This window comes from Tursiops truncatus, chromosome 2 (assembly GCF_011762595.2).
Source record: "Tursiops truncatus isolate mTurTru1 chromosome 2, mTurTru1.mat.Y, whole genome shotgun sequence".
Lineage (NCBI taxonomy): Eukaryota > Metazoa > Chordata > Mammalia > Artiodactyla > Delphinidae > Tursiops > Tursiops truncatus.
Window position 1 is genome coordinate 48,642,675 of NC_047035.1, and position 12,535 is coordinate 48,655,209.

General features: G+C 41.5%; 1 protein-coding gene across 3 annotated transcripts in view; it reads right to left on the bottom strand.

Annotated features, from left to right (window-relative positions):
* The window catches only part of GNG2 (G protein subunit gamma 2), a 139,583-nt gene that overhangs the window by 58,350 nt on the left and 68,698 nt on the right, over positions 1-12,535 (bottom strand). Inside the window, exon 1 of one of the 3 annotated variants that reach the window (XM_073800467.1) lies at positions 10,917-10,992. The exons of the other annotated variants lie outside the window; for them this stretch is intronic. The gene's annotated coding sequence lies outside the window, so the exon portion shown is untranslated. Of the gene's footprint in view, positions 1-10,916; positions 10,993-12,535 lie in introns of those variants that run through there. 3 annotated transcript variants of the gene reach the window in all.

Genomic DNA, 12,535 nt, shown 5'->3' on the forward strand with positions numbered 1-12,535 from the left:
TTTAGTTAGTTTTAAACATCTTTATTGGAGTATAATTGCTTTACAATGGTGTGTTAGTTTCTGCTTTATAACAAAGTGAACCAGTTATACATATACATATGTCCCCATATCTCTTCCCTCTTGCATCTCCCTCCCTCCCACACTCCCTATCCCACCCCTCTAGGTGGTCACAAAGCACCGAGCTGATCTCCCTGTGCTATGCGGCTGCTTCTCCATACTGTTCTCCATAGCAGATGTACTATTTTACAATCCCACCACCAGTGCAGTGCACAAGGGTTTCAGTTTCTCCACCTCCTTGCCAACACTTGTTATTTTCTTTCTTTTTTTAAAAATTTTAAAGTCTTTTTGGAATTTGTTACAATATTGCTTAGCTCCCAGATCAGAGATCGAACCCGCATCCCCTGCATTGGAAGGCGAAGTCTTAACCACTGGACCGCCAGGCAAATCCCATTTTCTGTCTTTCTTGATTCTTATTTTACTTTACTGTCAGTTCCATCTCAGTCTCCCTTCTTGGTTTTATTCATCTCCTCAATCCCCAGGTCTCAGTATGTTTGCACTTTCTATGTTTACATTCAATAGCCATCGCCACCCTGCCCTGCTAATCTCATTCAGACCCATGGTTGTATCATTGTTTTGCTTACACCTCAATGTATCAAGTATCATTGTTTTGCTTACACCTCTCAAATCTGTATCTCAATTACTAGTTTTGCTCCTGAACTACAGACTCATATATCCAACTACCTACTCAATCTCTCTACTTGAATGGGCATCTCAGGCTTGATATGTCCCAAACCAAATTCTTTTTTTGTTTTGTTTTGGTTTGGTTTTTTTGCGGCACGCGGGCCTCCCACTGCTGTGGCCTCTCCCATTGCGGAGCACAGACTCCGGACGCGCAGGCTCAGCGGCCATGGCTCACAGGCCCAGCCGCTCTGCGGCATGTGGGATCTTCCCGGACCAGGGCACGAACCCATGTCCCCTGCATTGGCAGGTGGACTCTCAATCACTGCACCATGAGGGAAGCCCCCGAAACCAAATTTTTAATTTTTCTCCCCCGAGACCTGCTCCTCCCACAGTGTTCCTCACGCAGTCAATGGCAGTTCCATTCTTCTGGTTGCTCAGATTAAAAACTTCTAGGACATTCTTGTTGCTTCTTTGTTTCACATCTGACCTCCAATCTCCCAGCAAATCCCTGAACTGTTCTTCAAAATATATCCAGAATCACCCCTCTCTCCTTCCTTCTACTTCTGCCATACTGGCTTAGCCACCTTTATTTGCTGCTTGAACATTTCAATATCATTCTGTCTTCCCTGATTTTGCCCTCACTCCTTTCAGTCTTCTCTTCATGTAGCGACCAGAGTGTTTGTTAATAAAAGGTATGTCAGAAGGACGTCAGTCCTCTGCCTGTAACTCTCCAATGGCTTCCCACCTCATTCAGAGTAAAGAAGCTCAGTCCTTTACATGGTCTACAAGAGATGAATAATAAGCTCCATGGGCATGTCTCTGATTTCATCTTTCATCTTTTCACTCTAATACAGCTACAGTGTCTCCTTGCTGTTTCTTGAACATGGCGAGCCTACTCCTGTCCCAGGGCCTTTGCACCTCCTGACCCCTCTGGAATGCTCTTCTTATAGTTCACTTCCTCACTTTATTCAGGTGTCTGCTCAAATACCAACTTATCAGAGGCCTTCCCTGGCCTTCCTGTCTGAAAAATCACCCCTCCTTCTTACACCTCTCATCCCCCTTACCCAGTTTTATGTTCTTTCTTAGCACTTATCACCATCTGACATATTTTATCTTTATTTATTTCTATGGCTTGTATTGCTTACTAAAATATAAGCTCCTTGAGCATAGGGAATTCATCTGTTTTGATCACTGCTGAATCACTGGTGCCTAGAACAGCGCCTGGCTCACAGCAGGCTTTAAATAACTATTTGTAGAATGAATGAATGAATGAGGCACCTATAATACCTTTGTCCAAAAAAGTCGTTTCCCAGAAGGGGGTTTGCTTTTACTGATCATTTATAGGTGGGCTTTGAGAGCTTTGGTATTTTGGAACTTAAAAAAAAAATTACAGGAAGTTAGCTTTAAAGCACGTTTCCTGATGGACGCTCTAAACGTTGCCCTTACCTGAAGGTTAGGGGATTTGATACTAACTTCTAGGTAATATTCCTGAGGCTTATTTGTTCCATTTAATTTTAGGACATCAATATAGAATGATAAGTACAATAGTGGAAGCTTACCTTCAAGAACTCATATTGTATTTTCCACTGTTTGGGGGAAACACCTCTGAGGCAAACCAGAACCAGATTTGCAGATGAAGAAATACAGAGATCAGGTGACCTGACGAAGGTCACAGATGGTGACTACGAGCCAATTCTTACGTCTCCGAGAACTAGTACTTTCACTAGAAAACCCCAGAAAATAGAATCCCTTTTCTTACTAGGCCTTTCCTATGAAAATGACTAGTTTCTTCCATGAAGCAGGGCCAAGGATGGAGCTCACATCCAGAACATTTTGCTTATGGTGGTGATGGATGGGTCAGGCTCATGGCTACTGTGTCCCCCATCACCAAGGTACAGACAGGACAGGGCTGATCAAGCAGTCTGTGGTCCTGAAATAAAGCAAAGCTGATTCTGCCGCAGAGGAATGAAAGTGTTCAGACCGTATTTGTACAGTGTGCTAACCAAATACATCAAAGGAAGTATGCACAGAAGAGTCAGAAGAGAAATGCATGCCCAGTAGAGCATTATTGTCTTGGCTAAGGGTTATTTACACTGTCATGCAGGTTGAGGCTAAGATAAATGGGCCACTTCACAGACGGGGGTGGTGATTAGTCATCTGTATAGAAACATATTCTGGAATTTCTAGAGATAAATGCTTTCATTACTGGTGAGTTTAAAACTAGGATGACACATTTACTTCTGGCTGGAGAGAACAGATAATATCATCCTAGCAAATAGTTTTCCAGAGGCACTGAAAATCTGCTATGAAAACTTTCATTTATCTGTCAAAGTGGCATCAGAGCAACCTACTTCAATTACTACTGCCAGCCTCATCTCTCAAAACCAGCCTCATATATATGGAATCTAAGAAAAAAAAAAAAAGGTCATGAAGAACCTAGGGGTAAGACGGGAATAAAGACACAGACCTACTAGCGAATGGACTTGAGGATACGGGGAGGGGAAGGGTAAGCTGGGACAAAGTGAGAGAGCGGCATGGACATATATACACTACCAAATGTAAAATAGATAGCTAGTGGGAAGCAGCCGCATAGCACAGGGAGATCAGCTCGGGGCTTTGTGACCACCTAGAGGGGTGGGATAGGGAGGGTGGGAGGGACGGAGATGCAAGAGGGAAGAGATATGGGGATATATGTATATGTATAACTGATTCACTTTGTTATAAGGCAAAAAGTAACACACCATTGTAAAGCAATTATACTCCAATAAAGATGTTAAAAAAAAAAAACAAAAAAAACCAGCCTCACCTCCTCCTTGTGTTTTCCACCCTACCAAGCACAGAAAGATCAAGGGATTTGGTCTTCTCTCATCCTAAAGAATATTTAGGGGCTTCCCTGGTGGCGCAGTGGTTGAGAGTCCGCCTGCCGATGCAGGGGACACGGGTTCGTGACCCGGTCCGGGAGGATCCCACATGCCGCAGAGCGGTTGGGCCCATGAGCCACGGCCACTGAGCCTGTGTGTCTGGAGCCTGTGCTCCGCAACGGGAGAGGCCACAACAGTGAGAGGCCCGCGTACCGCAAACAACAAAAAAGAATATTTCCATGAAAATCACACCAAAACTGAGAGAAAAGACAGGTAGACGTACTTGTAGCTGCAACATGTGGATGTCCATTAACCTCACCCACACTCAATTACTTTGGGCGGTAGCACACAAGGCTTATATTTATGACTAAAGCCTGTGTATTCTTTCTTTACTTTTTGTCTTGCTTGGAGAAACAAATTCTGCCAGAGCTCCTAGAGAATTCTGTAGTTTATGGATACCCATTTTCAGAAAGCCTGTGTGGCCTGAAAGGCTGCTTAGTGAGTGACTCCGGACTCAGCATCCTCACACCTTTTCACGTCTTCGGCAAATGTTAAATGGGTCCTGCGGATGCGCGCTGCATCCACCATTGGGGAGTAGACAGGAATGGGATGAACAGAAGCGGTCAACGGCCCCATTAGAGCAGCTATTTCAAATAGCTGGAAAAGAAACAACAACTAGCCCTGTATCTACGCCAGTTTGCTTGCTGGGCCGTCATTCAGGTGACCCCTGATTAGGCAAATGAGCCCAATTCATTTTACAGAGGTCTAATTAATACTCTGGCATTACAGATTCATTTGAAATCCCTGGGATTTGGTCCCCAAAACCCTAATATCAGTAATCCCACTTGCTTGTAAAATGCTTCTTATTGTAAATAAAAGTCTGTAAAAGTGACTAGAGTTATGGTCTGGTAAGAACAAAGAGAGTACATAAATTATATGAGACTGTGGTTCAGTTCCTACCATTTACTGTGATGGTTCAAAGGCTGGCAAAAGCCAAACACCCAGCAGAGACTTCAGAGAAGACTTGGTATTTCCATGAAGTGTTTTGGTATCATGACAAAACCTTATGAATCCAGTTACACAAGGGGATCGGTTCATTATTTGCTGAGAACGCCGGAAGGTGTAGTTTCAAAAACATTGTCTTCGTTTAAGTAACATATCATTCTTTCTCAGCATCTGGGTGGCCTTATTTAACGTAACTGGGCAACTAAACAGAAATCTTGCCAGCCCTCTGGCACTACTTTCCTTTCAAATCTCAGTATAATCAAGAGATTTCGAGCTTGCCTACTTAACGTGTCAGGCAGTACTGGGAGCCAGGGGTAGAACAGAGAACCAGACGCAACCCCAGTTTACAAGAAGTCCACACTATAGGTAAAAGAGACCACAAATAGGTAGTTTCAACATGGTGTCTTGTGTGCGAAGCTAGGAGGAAGCCCAGGGTATAACGAAAGCATCTAGGAAGGGTACCTAACCCATTTCTTTTCCAGAGAGAGAAAGAAAAAAAATTAGAGTTTACAGTACTACTGTGAAATATAGTGATGTGTTAAGTAAGAATTTCTCTCTAAGTAGTAAGATGGTGTTTGCCGGGGGTTGGGAGTGAGGGATATGGGGAGATGTCAGTCAAAGGGTACAAACGTCCAGCTACAAGATGAATAAGTTCTGGGACTCTAATGTACAGCATGGTGAATATAGTTCTATAGTTAACAATACTGTATTATATACTTGAAAGTTGCTAAGAGAGCAGAACTTACATGTTCTTAGTGCCTACATACACACAAAAAAGCTAAGTATGTGAGGCAATGGATATGTTAACTAACATTATTTTGGTAATTACTTCTAAATACATTGCATCACACATCTTGAACTTATACAATGTTACATACTAATTATATCTCAATAAAGCTGGAAAAAAAAAAGAGACTCTGATACATAAAGGGTCCCCCTGGAAACAAAATAAGTACTAATATAAACTTGTTTTGTAATACCTGTGTAAGGAACATTATGATTCAATCTTGAATAATGAAACATTGAAGTCCAAAAATAATAATTTTTCTCTAGCTAATAAATGCAAAGCACTTGAGGGCATGCTCAGTACAGAAGTATATAATTGGTCCAAGTCATATACTTAAAGGTGAACGAAACGGTCCAAGTGACAGTGAGAAAGGCAAGGAGCTTAATTTAAGTATGTGACAGAAGCTGACAACAGAAGCAGAAAAGAAAGATGCCAGCAGTCTTCTCCAGCTTTGGACATGAATTGATATTTGATCCTTGGCCACATCCATGATCAAGACAAACTGAACCAGTGGAATTGCAATTTGAGCCAATGACACAAAGAATCCGACCCGCCTGACTTCAGAGGCCTGATACAGTTCACTGTTATTCATCCCACGGCAGCTGGGTCTTAATTGAACTAGAGACCCTGACTTACAAAAGAAAATCTGAATATGAGGAATTTTAATGCTATTAAATTGGGAAAAGGGATCAGAGGAAAGAAGAGTGGTGATCATAATTCAACATGACCTCAGCTCCAGATAAGCAATAGACATTTGATCCCAGACAAAATTATTTCCCATGTTGCTGGACTGACTATTCACTCAGATAGAATTATCTTACCAAATGGAACCGCTAATGGTCAGGGGGGACAAAAAATGAGAAGGCCAGCACAGCCCAGGCAGGAGGGAAGACTCTTCTCTTCATTAAAAGCCCAAGAAAAGGAATCATTGAAGTACGTTTGGCAACCTGCCCCAATTCAGACAGTCGTTATCTGCCCCAACTGGCTGCCTCTTTCTGACTGGAGAAGAGCTTATGAAAGGTGCCCACACGTTGAGTTATTGATTGGGCCATGAGTGAAATGAATGAGCCTGAAAATAAAGAAATACAAACATCTGGCGCCTATATCCAAGGGTTTCCTCAAACTGATTACTGTCTTTTGGTGACTTTAATACCTAGACTATTATAAATGTTAGTCTATTTTTTATTGACTTAATAATAGTTGGTGAAGGATAACAAAAGTAATCTTTCAAAAAATTAGAAATCTCTGACAGGGAGCAGCATTGGAGCCACCATGCTCCTGTGTCAATGGTCATTTTGGGTCGGTCATGCGCTAGAACATGAAACTTTGGCCTACATTTCTGCCCACTGCACCCCCTCCCCCAAATTAGTCCAAAGCTCACTCTAGAGACAGCTATAAACCCTCTGTTGTTTTCCTAACATAAGGATCTACTCTTGCCTGTAATTTCTATGATTTGTTTAGAAGGGAAGAGATGGGACATTGTTAAAAGTTAAGATCTAAAATCCACTATTTTGCTTTGCTCTTCATGACTTTTCTCTAAATAAACTTAAGTGCGTCTCGGTGAAGCAGGGAGTTAGAAGCAAACATAATGTCAAATTGAGGGATTTCAGAAGATTTGGAAGACAGCAAAACAAGCCAGTGCCAAGAGCAGATTTGAGAGCTCACTAAATACGAACAGATCACTTTTTAAAAAATGGACATTTTCATTCCCTAAATCTCTGTTCTTCTCAAATCCTTATTCAACTTTGAAAACAGAAGCACAACTGGTCACTTCCTTGGAGACTTTCCCTTTCTGGCTCTACTCTGTCCTCACCTCTCCAAGTATATTTAAGACTTCAATGTCAAGTCTTGAAGAAGAGAACTTGAGCACCAGGTCCCCAAGAAGGGCACGTCCTCTGGTTTTCAGAGGAGCAGACTGCGAGAGCTTCCTGTCTTCTGCACTTGGCCTGCAATGGCTATGCCATCGGTTGGGAGGAAGTACAGGGAGACACAGAATCTATCCAGTTCTATAGTTACACTACCGCCGTTCGGTGGGACCTTCTGCCCTATACGAACTGGTCAAGTTTCTTAAACACTCGGCCTCAGTTTTGTCAACTGTAAAATGGTAATATTAAAGTATCTAGTTCTTCGGGTTGCTGTGAGGTTAAAATAAGATGAGTCATGCATGCACCGTGCTGGAATAGTGCCCCATACATAGCACATGCTTAGAAACCGCTGGTTGTCATGAGGAGGATGACCACCAGGGAGGAGACACAGGCTGCACCAGACAAGAGCATTGCTTATTTTGAAAGCTAAGTGGGACCAGTGTTGACCTATTGGCACTTTGGGCAGATCCTCGCTTTGAGAAATTCTATACTTAGAACTCCACAGTCTGTGTCTTGGGGCTGCCTAACAACTGAAGATAAATGTCATCTATGGACTTATTCCTTTAGAGCAACTTGGGTCATCAGGGGCTGTTTTGACCTCAAGTTCCCTGTGCTGAACCACACAGCAGAACTTTGTTCTGGCATTTACTCACCTCTTTCTTCTTCCTTCTCTCCCCTGACCTGTGATACTTTCAAATACAGAAATCCTTCACTGAAGTAACGCTGTTGGTCTGATCTTCCTAGATGTCTATTGGGAGGGCCAAAAAATTAGTTCCGCTTTCTCCTGTTACAGGAAAAACCCGAACGAACTTTTTGGCCAACGCAATACTTCAAAATTACCTCTCCCGACATCATTCTTCTTCATCTGCTGACTAATACATTAGTAAAATGCATTATTAAGCATGATAATGTGCCACTAATCTCAACTAAAATGATTCAGAGGGATGACATATTTACTTTATCATTTACTAGAGGTCTTCCATGTACATCATGTCATTTGGACTCCATAGCTGTTCTCTGATGGCAAAGCAGGTGCTATCATGCTTATTTTCATTTAGGAAACTGGGGCTCAAGTGAATGAACTGATTTGCTCTAGTCCACAAAATTGTTAAGGGACCGTACATCAGGAACTCATGGCTTCTGATTTGGTCTGTGAAGCTAATCAGAACAGAAAGCCAGCTGTTTAAAGTAATTCAACTTAGCAAAACTAAGATGTGAAGGACCAACAGCGTAAATCAAGAGACATATGCTTTTAAAAAGAGAGACCTGAAAAGGCTACTGAATTTACAATTACAGAATGAGGGTAGGGGTGGGGGATTTAACTATCTTTGATCAGAGAATCTTTCTGATTTTTGCTGCCCAGTGTCTCAGGGTATCTGCTGAGGCTGAGAGAGGAGAGGAAATCTGTGCCCCTAGGGAATCTGAGCCTTTCCTTCCACAAGCAAGGGTTACATCCCATTTTTGTCTTAAATCCATATCCATTTTGCATTATATTCCATGTTTAACGTAAAATTTTTCAAAATAAGATAGAGTGAAACTTTTACCATATTAATCCTGGTACATGGTGCATTCTCCATTTATAAAGATGTCCCACATACAAATTTCTTTTCATTTAAATCTAAATCATATATACATAATATATAAATATATATTTTAAATATTTGCATATTTATATATTATAAATTTTATATAAAAATATAAAATATAATATTTTAAAGTTTAAATATGTATACAAAATATATATATTTACCAATTCAGAATGGAAAAATGAAAATGTGTATACATATGTATTGTATATGCATGGGGAAAACTGAAACTAACCATTTGATTTCACAGCTTCAAAAAAAAGTTGTGCATCACTAAACCGACCCTCTCTTTACCTCCACAGTTCCGATTCAAGGTGCGGACTGTGTGATGACTTCTATGTAATTCTAAGCTAAGACCGGAGACCGAGAGGGAACTCTCAGAATAGCTCCGCCTCTCCGTGGGCACCACCTTGATGGTTACAACAGGAAACGCCGCAGGCTGGCTTACCAGGGTACCACTTTGCAGGCCTGCCACAGAAAGAAACCTTAGGTTCCAACCATTTTCTACTTAATGCCTATTATTTTCTCTCCTCAGTTGTTATTTTTAAGTAAGGGCATTTTGTGAAAAATAAAACCACCCTGTACATGGCAAACCATAAAGAAAGTTATTTGGTAGAAAGGACCGCCCTGCTCAGGAAATGTGCTTTGGTCTGTTTAAAGGCAGAGCTGGTGGCTCTGGGTGACCTGGGAGAGCGTCTACAGGGCCACGAGCACCCTTTCCTCCCCCTCCCCCTCTCCTCCCCCGCGCAGCCTTGGATGGAAATCAGCAGTTGCAGCCTGTGACTGGGCTCCATTGAGCCGTCCCACCCGCGGCTGCTCAGGAAGCACAGACCAGCAAACAGAATGAAAGGGGCCTTTATAAACAGGAGTCGGTTATTTCTTAAGCAGACTCCCACATAAAGACATTTTTGTTTCTTACTCTTTAGGAAAAACTGAGCTCCTTCTGAACAGTTTTTGGAGAGGGAGGAGAAACCAAAGACGGGGAGAGGCTCCACGGAGATGCTACACGACTGGGGACGACAGAGGGGCAGTGGGAAGCAGCAGAGACTTTTCTGAGTAAAGGGTCCCGGGTTTGGTGGATGATTGGGAGTGAGGTCTGGCTGTGTGCTCAGGGCTAAGAGGTGCTGGCTCTCACAACCACTTGGGGTCTTCTCCCCCAGAAAGGGATCGATCTACGCAAGGACCATTTAGAAGGAATCCTAGTGCCCTGGTCTCCAGAAAAATGTCAGGGAACTATGTTTTCTCTAAGTAGACTTAATTTCTTTTCTCTTTTTTCTCCTTTTCTTTTTATCTAAAAAGCTATATATATTTTTTTCTTGCCACGCACGCGGCATGCGCGATCTTAGCTCCCAACCAGGGATGGAACCTGTGCCCCCTACAGTGGAAGCGTGCAATCGTAACCACCGGACCTCCCCGGAAGTCTCTTAAAAGCTACATTTTATATTTTGCAAGATTCACAAACAATTTTCTTCCCATCATACTATCCTAGTTTGTCTCTCTTTTACTAAAGAAGCATAATCTTCTAAACTATTTGAGATATTCCCGCAATCTAAGGAGTATGTAGGAAGAGGCTAGAGTTTTACAGTTTGACTTATTTGGCTGTCACATGATTATACACACAAGCACACAGGAAAAAAAAAAAAAGAAGAAGATATAAAGTAAAGTCTCAATTTATTCTTTATTAATTAAACATTTAATAAAAATTCAGGTACCAACTGAATCCAGGGAGTACCATTTATGAAGAAAGTGCTAAGGAAACTACTACAAAGAAAAAATGACAGGGTTTTAGAGATTTGGATGCATGAAGGAATGAAGAGAAAATGATGCTGCAATTCTTCATTAGCTTCATTAAAAGAGTCTCTGCAATAGACAGAAGTTAATGCTTATAATATTTTAATAAATTTTTTCATGATTTCAAAACTCCTTCCCAAGTTTAATTTATGAGGTCTCATTATGTTGCTTAAAAAGAACAAAAACTCATTGCCTTAAGAGAATCCACATCTCAGCACCTTTGATCACGGCATTTATCTCTGCTGCTTTGTGGTCCTGGCTGCAGGTGCGAGAGCATTATGAAGTAAGCACTAGTTTCATATCCTGTACACACCTCATAACCAGAGGCTTAATTACTTGCCTATGTCGTAAGGAAGAGGAGAGTCCCCGTAGGTATCCAATAGAGCATTCTATGGTTGTAGCTCCTCTTCCAGCAATAAGAAGTTGCCCCTTTAAACCATGCTGAAACAAAGGGAAGTGTGACAGGAATTGTGGAAATGTAAATCTTGGTTCCTACACACTGTTCTGTTTATATGTTCGCTCCAGTGTCTTGAGCATTCTGCCTCTATTGGAGTCCCATCCTTTAAGGAGGTAACTTCCTTTGAGAGGATATTAATAATAGTAACACTTAAGTACTTACTATGAGGCAGGCAGTGTTTTAAGTTCTTTAATTCATTGAATTCTCACAACACTATGAGGTGGGTATTAATATTATCCTCCATTTTACATTTTTGGAAATGAACGCACAGAGAAGTTAAGAAGCTTACTCTAGGTCATGCAGCCAGTAGGTGACAAAGCTTACAATCTGGTTTCAGAGTCTGTACTTTTTATCACTATACTATACAGTCCTTCAGGACTTTGGATCTAAAAGGACCTCAGAAATCATCTCATTTCAATTCTCTCATTTTATAGAAGAATGAGATTCAATGAAGTTAGAAGACTCATCTTAGGACATACAGCAAGTTCTTGGCAAAGTCCAGAGCAGAACCAACATCACTCTAATCCTAATGAAATATGTAAATATTGTCCTCTTCTCTCCCCACCCCGCTCCGTGACCCTTAGAGGAATTCAGGTCTTCCTGAGGAGATCGGTACTCTTTTCAAGATTCCACATTGCCTTCCATGTTTCCATGACCCCAATGATTGCAATTTATCAGGCCTCTGTAAATTCATTATATCTTGGTTAAGAAAGATCAATATTGGCAGTAACACAGGAAAAATTCATGGTTGGGGCATTCTTGTTATCGTCCATTGTCTAAAAAGGATGGAAGGGAAGGAGAGACTAAGAACCATTCAATGGAGACTATTCTAAGAGCTCAAAATCCCTAAGGTTCACCTGGACCCTTCCATTTATAAGTTCTATCCAAAGTAAGTCTTCCTACTGTATCTCATGGCAGCCTGTTCCTATCCTTCCAAATACTTCTGTATAATAATTTGTAAATATATATATATAGTTGTGTGTTTGCTTCCTGTCTCCCCAGCTAGACTGTAAGCTCGATGAGGACAGAGGCCATATCTTTTTTATTTGCCTATAAATATCTAGAACCTGGCACATAATAGGTACTCAATTAATATCTGTTAAATGAACTCACATCAAAAACTCAACAACACAGTGTTAAAAGATAATCTTAGGCTGCTCCATATTTTGCCTAATGGACATCTATGCTTCAGTGCCCATTACCTTTACACAGTCAATGGACCATATCCATTACCAGGGCAGAACATGTTCTAACAGCCAAAGTCTCAAGCAGCAGAAGCCTAGTTGGCTTACAAATCTACCTTTCATTCAGGGTCCAGGAACCCACTGAGTGGGGCTGGCTATACTGTCAAACCTCAATTATCAAACTAAGTAGAAGGAAAAAACAGTCTAAAACATCTAAATTATGGGATATATTGGGAGGAAATGTACGGCTGACCCTTGAACAGCTCGGGGGTGGGGGCACCACCACTCCTCGCAGTTGAAAAATCCAAGTATAACTTA